This window comes from Fukomys damarensis, unplaced genomic scaffold (genome assembly GCF_012274545.1).
Source record: "Fukomys damarensis isolate Sample0158 unplaced genomic scaffold, DMR_v1.0_HiC HiC_scaffold_8, whole genome shotgun sequence".
Taxonomy (NCBI): Eukaryota; Metazoa; Chordata; class Mammalia; order Rodentia; family Bathyergidae; genus Fukomys; species Fukomys damarensis.
Window position 1 is genome coordinate 20,208,499 of NW_022900920.1, and position 9,912 is coordinate 20,218,410.

Consider the following 9,912-nt stretch of genomic DNA (forward strand, 5'->3'; position numbering starts at 1 on the left):
AAAGGCTTTTATGGATTCTAGCCTGGAACTTGTTTCTCATCTACAAAACAAAGAGGATGGGCTGAATTATCTCTAAAAATCTACTACAGCTCTATCATTCTTTTATCCGTTTACCCATTCATTGCAGAAAAAATTGCCTTATCAAAGAACTATGGCTGTGATCAGAGGGCTTTGGCATTTGGGGAAAGCCTGAGGTTTCAGGAAAATGTCACTGATGGGGACATGCGTGCATGCTCGCCATTTACAGCAACCTATGACCCTAGAAATGTCTCTTTGGGGGAGAAAATAAGAAGGAATCAATGAGAATAAGTGTCCAGGTGGGGGGAGGATTTCTTTTTTTGTCTGGGCCTCCCATCTGTGAGCCCTGTCCAAACCAGCAAATGCAAGTATATTTCAGGGAGAACTTCTCCTTGTACCAAGGTTCCCTGGGAAATTGCCTTTGGAGAGCTAGGAAGATTGGCTGTGAGAAATTTGTTTCTTAAATAACTCTGTTAGTTGGTCCACATTGTGTTTTTCATTCCACCAGAGCCCAAGGTGGCATTTCTTTTGTTTATAGTATTAGTGTTTTATTATTGGTGATCTTATTGTTCTTGTTTGTGACATGTTTACCTCAGTGGGACAGTTATTGTAGGAGGCAAGTCAGGGGCCAATCTACCCACTGAACCTGCAGGACTAAAGAAAAAGACTCCAATCTGTCCTGTAGGGAGCATATTACTCCTCCCTTGGATTGTTAAATTCTAATTACAGGTTGTTGATTCTCATTAGAACCATTTAAACACTGTTCTGCAGTGTCTCTTGCCAATAGGTGTGTTTTCTTTTCTTATTGTTGTGTAAAACATAACATTTGCGCTTTTGGAGGACTAGAACAGGTTAATGTTCCCTAACCTGTTGGAAGGAAAATAGGCTGAATATCACTCAAAGCTGGGGCAGTACAAAAGAAAAAATTCCACTTCACCTTGATGTTTATTGTTTAGGAATTGGTGAAGGCCCAGGGCGATGGAGCACCCCTTCTAGACCTCAGCTCAACTAGCACTTCCTCTGACTCTCCGCAGCTGCCCACCCGTGATCTGGGGGCAGCAGCTGTCCGCCCACCTCCCTAGCACTCACCACAGTGGGTCATTTCACGGGACTGTGGTGACGCTTCCATCCTTCCACTAGGCAGGAGACTTCAGAGGAGTTCTGTTGGGTGCAGCCATGCCCGGCACGCAGTAGGCATTTAACAAGTATGTATTATTTGAACCTAGCCAGTTCTGCTACAGAAGTCCAGATAAACAAGTGGGATGAGTTCAATTCATACGAAGTGTGAGGTAAGTGGGTGTGGTAGCGCATGCCTACAGTTCTCTAGGAGGCTGAGGCAGGAGGAATGAAAATTGGGGCCCATCCTGGGCAACTTAGTTGGGCCTGATCCTAAAATTATGCACACGTTAGATCAATTTTTGTTTTTTGAGACAGGGTCCTGGTTTGTAGTTCAGGCTGGCCCTGATCTGTGTAGCCCAGGTTGGCCTTGAACTCACTGCAATCCTCCTTCCTCAGCCTCCTGAGTGCTGGGATTACAGACACGCATCACCATGCCTGGATAAAATTATATATATTAAAAGGCTGGGGATATAGCTGAGTATGAAGGCCTCCCTAGTACTGGGAGCAGGGTGAAGTACAGACTTTTAACGTTTTTTTAGGCAAGGCTTTATGTTATATTTATTTATTTTCCAGCTTGTACAAATTGGATGTAGAAGATAAACATAGTACATTTCTACCATCTTCAACAACATGACCAATATGTACAATTATTATATTAAAAACACAAAAGGGATAAAGACTCCACCAATGTCTTTCTAAAAGACATACAGGTACAAGTACTTTCAGAAGAATGAGGAGATCACCAGTACTGTACATGCTGCACTTGACATCACAGAGCGAAATGAGGTCAGCAGCCCTACGTTCTACAATTACTTAAGGTTCAGGTAACATTTGTGCAACTAGAGATGTAGTGAACCGTGCCTGTAATCTCAGCACTTGGAGGCTAAGGCAGGAGGATGGTAAATTCAAGCCCAGCCCCGCAATTTAGCAAGATCCTGTCTCAAAATAAAAAATATTAAAAAGCTGGGAATATTGCTCAGTATGAAGGCCCTGGGTTCAAATAGTACCATGAGCCAGGTGTGGTGACACATGCCTGTGATCCCAGCACTTGGGAGGCTGAGGCAGGAGGTCACTGTGAGTTCGAGACCAGCCTGGGCTGCATAGTAAGTTCCAGGTCAGTCTCAACTACATAGTGAGACCCTGTCTCAAAGAACAAACAACAAATAGTACCATGCAGACACAAAAAAAGCAAGTCAGTAGATTACAAAATGTGAGCAAAATTCATTTGATATGTTAGAATGAGGAAGAGAGGGGAGGAGAGAGAGGGAGGGAGAGAGAGAGAGAGAGAGAAGAGACAGAGACAAGCAGCTTATGAACCATGACCAGGATTCCTGTGAATAATGACTACATGAGCAAACTGCCTGACACCTTAAAGGTGGGTAGAACCAATGGAGTACATGGTAGAACAAACCAGTGTAATGCAGATAAAAAGTAAATAGACCAAGTTGTAAGGGACAGTCATGCTACCACAGGACTGACAACTCTGTTGTCCCCTATCTCAGCCACCCAGTGGTGACAACCATTATGGTCCCAATTGTGTTCTGCCCAAGAAGCACAGGAACCCATGGCTATTTGGCAGAACAACGGATGTTGTCCCATGACCAGGGAACTTTTCCCTACAGCGTCCTAAGGGGGAAGTGGGCATCACTGTTGTGGATACCTTTGGTCTGTTGGGACACTTCACACACCATCAGTTATGGTCCTTGTAATTACATTGTTTAGAAATAAAGTTATGGAGGGTGGGGGTCTAGGGAAAGGGAGATGGAGAGGGAGAGAGCACATTACATAACCCAGGATTCAAAACTTGTCTTCCCGCCTAGTTCCTTTACCACATATGTGTTAACGTACCTAGTGTCTGTCCTCTCACTTCCCACTGTGTTTATAATTTATTCAGAAATCTGTGTAACTCCAGCATCTAAACTTGATCTGTGAGCCTTTCTATGTTATCACCTCTAGAAGAGTGTGCTGATATTGCATTTGGAAGTTAATTTCCCAGGCAGCATATTGAAATAGTGCATTGTGAATTACCTTCTATGACTGTTGATTAGGGTGAGGGTTAAGGTTAAACTAATTTCTGAATCTAGCTATGAGAAACAAAAGTCATCCATCAATTATCCATTGTGTCACAGGCTGAGGATACAACAAGGACACAGAGCCATGACTTCTGCCCGCCTGGAGCTTAGAGCAAAAGAAAGACAATTGTTTAAGTACTGTAAAGTTTTAACAGTGGGAATCCTGTGAGGGAAAGGTGCGAGGTCTTCTGAGAGTATATGACAGACAGGGGAATTTGACCCATTCAGAGAGGGTGGGAGTTCGTGAAGCTAAGAGAAAAGGCACAAATGTCTCAGGCAGAGGAAATGGCCTGTGCCACATGATGGAATAATCTGAGCAGCCCTTCTTCAGCATGCTGGACACAGGAGTGCAGGTGAGAAGGACCAGCCTTGGCCCAAGACAAGCACAAGATTGTCTGGCCTAGAAGGTAGGTCGTCGGAGGATGCTGGGCCCCTAACTCGGGGTCCTTTACTTATTCTCAAAGCTGCAGGCTTCCCCTACACCTGTAGCTCACTGGTGGGTTCATCCTTCCCAGGTTTAAAAGCTGACATTATGGGCTGGGATGGTACCTCAAGTGGCAGAGCACTTTTCTTGAATGCGTGAGACCCTGGGTTTAGTCCCCCTCAATCTAACATCATGAAAATGTCCCCAGCTGCAGTCTCAACAACTATTTGAAAATCCTTGATGCTCCAACTCAAAGCTGCTTTTCAAACCTTCACTATTTAAGTCTAATGCATTTCAGCTTTAGGAGAATAATAAAGATACTGTGCCCTGGCCTTTGCTCAACTCTGCACAAGTTATTTTTCTCCTTATCCTGTCTGAGATAGCACTGAACTGAAGCTCAGAGAGAAGGTAACCAGTTTATGTGAATCATTTGGCTGAACAAAATTAAGGTGCAAATCCAGGGCATCCTGGCTCCAAAGCTGAAAACCAGTAGAAGCCAAGCCGTCCTAACCAGGAGGGTGGGGTGCACTTGTAATCCTAGCTACTCAGGATGCTGAGACAGGAATATAGCCTGGGAAATTTAGGAGGACCTGCGGTGGGGGATAAAATAAAGCTCCATCTGACTAGATGGCCTTTCTAGAATGTTTAGGAGTGTGAATTTTCTGGGGGTATTTTGATCTTTCGGTTTTGGTCTTTTGGTGATAGCTGCTGAAAATGTGGACTGTGTAATCTGTGCACATGGGGAGGAGTGTGTGTGTGTGTGTGTGTGTGTGTGTGTGTGTGCGCGTGCTGGGGAGTAGACAGTGTGAGAAAAGAGGAGAGGATGAGTGGCCACAAGTTCCTTACTTGGAGGCCTGGGATGCATGCTTGGAGGTGCATTATCATATTATCTCTTCTGTGTACTCTTGAAATTTTCTACAAATTATTTCCTCAAACACGTTCTGGATTCAGTTGTAGGGTCCGCTTCTTCATCTGCACACCGCATAGAATTTCACAACTGGATTCCTCACACACAGAGAAGCTGTGTGGCAACTTCAAGAATCTGAATCACCAAATGTGTAATCCAGCCCCATCGCAGGATTAGCCAGCAAAACTGCACCAGATGCATTGTACCAGGCGGACGGACTTGATTCTCATCCCAGGACCCTGGCTTACAAACTCTGTAACTGTGGACACGATCCATCCTTCAGCGCCCTATCTGCGGAAAGAACTGATTGGAGGCCGCAGTGATAACCTGGTCGTGGGTCGCTGGGGGGATTTAAGTGGCTGGAACCAGCTCGCTGGGCAGCGTGGCTTCCTCCGAATCACGCTCGGGGCCGGATTAGTCCTGATTCTGCTTCTGAGAAACCGTCTCCTCCCCTGGCACCCGCCAGCGGGGGTTTACCAGGGAAGCTGCTTCGCGCAGATGTGGGCCTATGGCATGAGGCCTGAGGGCTGGGATGGGCTGCAGGGTGCGGGCAATTTCCCTCCTCTCTGATACCGGGAATCCAACTCAGGGCCTTCTGCTTTCAAGGCGGGCCTGGAGCCACTGAGCTACTACATCCCTGGTCCACGGTGGCAATCTTTTTAAAAAGTCCAGATGCATAGTTCTCCTTCACCTGAACTTGGGTGAATTTGTCTTCCTTTTCTCTGCTTCCGTGCTCAGCCTAGGGGCCGCCCGGCGCCTGGCTGAAGCGCGGCACAAGGAGCGAGCATTATTGGAGGTCTAATCCGGGAGGGTCAGTCAGGCTGCTGGAGGACGTCGTCGGGGACTCGGCCGGGCGGCTACGTCCCGCCCTACCCCACGCCCCGGGTCACGGAAAGCCCCGAGTGACCCCTAGACCGCCTCTAGGGACTAGGGTTTAGGGATAGGGACCAGGCGGCGCCTGAGGGCCAGGGGGCGGGGCGCGCGCGGGTGGGCGGAGCCCAGGTCACTAGGGCAAGGTGTGCGCTCGGCTTCCTACCGCCAGGGGCACTTGTCTTGAATGCCTGAGTCCGGAGCACCGGCGGAGGGGCGGCCCCAAGAGCGTGGAGGGTGAGCTGGGACCCACCGACGAGGCCGACTCAGCTCGGGCAACAAGTGAATGCTCGCTCGGACCAGCGCTGGGAGACTTCCGCTCAGCTTCTGGGGAGGTCTGGGGTTAAGGCAGAGAATGTGGCCCCTGGGGCTGACCTCCCTCTTGGCAGTGACAGGAGAAGGCTGAGTGCCGGGAGTCTGGGACCCAGTAAGCGTCCATTCAATATTTGACCCTGAGGAACCTAGGGACAACTCTAGAGAGCAGCCAGCTGGAAACAGCCAGTCCAAGCCCACTCATTGGAATCTCGGTGCTGATGGCCTTCAGTTACGGTGCCCTGAGCTGCTACAGCTGTGTTCAGGGGAGGGGAAGAGGGCGCCCTTGAGCTCCAGAGCACCGCATGGGCCTGGAGATGTCCCTGCTCAGTGCCCCTGGTCGCCTACCATTCCTACCTGGGCACCCAGCAAGCGTGGCTTCCACGGCAATTTCTTCAGCCCCTCCTCCCTGGGCTGCTGAGCCATGCCTCTGAAGAGAAAAAGGAGACTTTGGTCTAGCGCTTGGACTGTTGGGGCTCCAGTGGGTCAGTCTGATCTAAATTCTAGAGGACCGGAGGGTGGGGTTCAAGAAGAGGGCCCCAAGATGCCCCTGGAACAAGCTGCGTGCATGTAAATGACAGCCACAGCTGGGCCGTCCACAGCCTATTCTGGTTTCTGCCAGCGCCAATGCAGGGAAAAGGAAATTGCAGTTCAGAGGAAAATAGAATAAGTGGAAACCAAGGGGCAAAGGCTTGTGCTTTCTAACATTGCAAAAACTGAAGGAAGACTGGTTCAAATCCATGCTCTGCCACTAACTAGCTGTGTGATCTTGGGGAAGGCACTGCACTTTCTCTAACTTGTTGCATGCTTCTGTTGCAGCACTGTGAGATGAAATATAGCCTCGAGTCTTAGCCCGGTGCTTGCTGTGCCCGATACAGGTGCTCTCCTGGCTGTCCTGTCCAGATGCACTCATAAAAGAGCCTTGCTTCTCAGGGCAGAGGAAATGCGAACCTCTTCTGGCAGGGATGGTCTGGGCCCCCTGGTGGAGGAGACCTAAAAATGTTGGGGGCTGCAGCATTTCTGCCCTCACAGCTGCAAGGTATCTGCTCCTCCTAAAAACTGAAGCTTTTTCCTGCAGCCAAGGAAGATGCCATCAAGAGCGAACTTGACTGCACCCATGGCCATAACTTAAGGACAATACCTCCATTAATCTTCACAACATCCCTGGAAACAAACAAAGAAACAGACACAGAGAAAGGCAAAGCAACCAACTCAAAGTCCCAAAGCAGAGCAGCCATTCTGGCTGGGGAGTCTGTGTTCCTCTCCTGTGAAGGGCTGTCTGAACATCTGTCTCTCCATCAAAGCCAGCCTGGAAGACTGGTAGGACTGAAAAAGGCCGTGTCATGTCCCACAGTGGAAGCAGGCATCTACGGCCAGGGGCTGGTTGAAAAACTTCCTGGTGCACCTTCAGAAAGCCAGTGCCAGCTGTAAGTGTCGGGCAGGAGTGGGCTGGGTGGGGGTGAGGGGAAGAGGGGGTGGGTTGGGCACCCTGATGGATCGTGGAGGAGGACTCTGCCCTCCACTGCTTCCTTCTTCCCCTGGAAAGCCAGATGACAAGGAGAGATGCCTGGTGTTCATTAAAAAAGAGCTTGCCCAGCTCCAAATGAGTCTGTCTACACCCAGCCCTCTGCATTCTTCCAGCCCATATTCGAGGTCTCTCTGCAGCCCTCGCCGCTCCAGCCTCTTCCCTGCTAGACCCCAGCTCCGACTTGGACTTGGGTGCTGGAGTTCTGAAGAGGTGCAGAGGTGCTTCGGGCCTGGCTCAGGCAGCGCCGGGATTTAGGTCCTATTTGGGGAGAATGCTCGAGGAGAGGGGAGGAAGCTTTTGAGGGCGGCATGAGGGCCTTCTCGGGCCCTCCTTGACAGCTTGGCTGTCAGGGAGGTGGCAGGGAAAGAAAAAAAAATTTGACCTTGGTGGCCCAGGAGGGAGTCCTGCCTCGAAGCGGGACAGTTTCGGCGCCAGATACCAGGGGGCAGTGCTGCGCAGCGAATGTGGCCCAGCTCTTCTCGCCCACCGCCCCGTTCAGCGCGTTCCCCAGATCCCCCCACCACCACCTCCCGCCCCACACACCAATACGCAGCAAAGTTCTTCCCGGACGCTTCGGACCTCCCCGGCCCCTCGCCCCACAGCGCCCTAAAGCAGACACTGTCCTGTCCTCTGTGAACGCGGCGATCACTGCGCCAGTCCCGCCGACTGCTCGGTAAAGGCCGCTGCCACCGGGTTTATGTGTCACCCCTGACTTGGTCCTAGAGGAGAAACGTAAACTGGGGTGGTTGGTGCCCCGTCCAGTTTTTGAAGGCTGTAGGCACAAGGGTAGGGCTACCGGAAGGATGGGATTTGAGGAGTTCTTTCTCAGCTCGGGCTGGAGGCTCTGTCTTTGAGAGCAAAAAAAAAAAAAAAAAAAATGTGCTCAGGTTGGCTGCCTGTATTCGACGCCTCCGGATGTTCCAGAATTTCATCAGAGCAAAGGTCTGGCTGAAGGAGGAGGCCCACCTTGACCGAGTGGGACCCATCCGAGAAGGAAAGCAGGAGTTGAGAGTTGACTTGTCGCCCCAAGACCCCGCCCCAGGTCTACCCCGCCTCAAACAACACAACCCGGGTTGTCTGGGAGATAGCTTTCTTTCTAGCTCACGGGAGGCTGTGTCCAGGGTTAAATCCGCAGAAGCAGGCAGCAAACGGACTTGGTGACACTCTCTGGCTTTCTCGCCCCTGAGGCCAAGAGCGCCGTTCCTTATCTGGTAACCGGGAGAGAGGCCCAGCTGGAGCCAAGTGTGAGCCTGGCCAGCTCGAGGAAACAGAACCCGAACCTGGTTCTCTTTGGCCTTCTTCTGCCGAGAGTTTTGTTTTGTTTTCCTTTTTCTTCTAATGACTGCTTTGCAATAATAATAATAATAATAATAATAATAATAATAATAATAATAATAACAATAATAATAATAAGCCAGCTACGTGCCGGTGTGTGAATGCTAGTGGCTGCTTGTTCTTTGAAGAATTTATACTTTAAAATTGCTTTCTGTGAGCCAGAGGAAGAACTTATAAACCACCGTTATGTAATTTGAAGCCATCAATAGCCACTCTTTAAGGCTGTCTTTATTGTGAGAATTCAAGGTAATGATTCTGTCGCTGTCTAATTCCATCCCAATGTACAGCGTAGCTTTTATAGCCTTTCAAAGGTAAGTGAAAGGCATCAATCTGGGGCCCTTTGTGGCCGATTAACAGTTTAAACTGGTTTTCTAACCCTGTCACAACTATTGGGATGATAAACAGGATTTCTGCGGAGACATTAGCAAGTCTGTAAATAGATCGTTTTTTAAAAACTGGAGCAATTCTGAGCTCCCCTGGCAAAAAATAAAACACAGGTCCAACGGGTTGTGTGTGTTTCTCACCTTCGCAAAGAGGTGGCTGTAAATGAATTCTCAAGAGCTGTTTGTGTCCTGGTTATTATTATTATGTCTATTATTGTCATAATCCTGGGAGAAAGTGAACACGCTGACGACACAGATGAAAATCAGTGCGCTGGAGGGCAGCGCAGTGACTCTACCTTCCTGTAAGAAATGTCCTCCCATTACTCACTGGCAAAGATTAGCGCTGGCCCTTTCTTCGACCAGATCTGTCTACATAGAAATATCCAGTGTACTGCAACGCTTCCGCGGGAGATTATTTTCTGTGCCACAAACTAGATAGCAAAGAAGGAAAACCCAGCCTCGGTCTTTTATTCCTTCTGTGCCGCCGAGAAATAGTTCATCGCTGCTGAAAATAGAAGCAAAAGGGCAAAACTAGACAATTTAAAACTTTTATTTTAAAAAAATCCGGTTTAGGCCCAGTCCCCTGGAAGCATTTTTGCTGACGTTCCAGTGTTTTCTGACCGCAAAAGAAACCTTGAACTCCGGCAGGGTCACACACCAAGGCCCGACTGCCAGAGACACCGAGGGTCACCTCAGGGTGCGGGCGAGGCCTCTTCCTTCGAAGGGAGGGGCAAGGCCAGAGAGAAAGAAAAACCCTAAGCTAAGCAGAGGTGACACGGTCCCGGGGCCTGGCCTTCGGCCTGCAATGGCTGGGCATTGAGCACCCCAGGGCCTGTGCGAACCCAGAGGGTCTGAGCGCCGGGGCGGGGCCGCGCGGGTGGTTTTGTCCTTCTGCCCCCTGCCGCGCTGGCTCCGTGAGTTTAGGGCCCGGGCCCGAGGGAGGA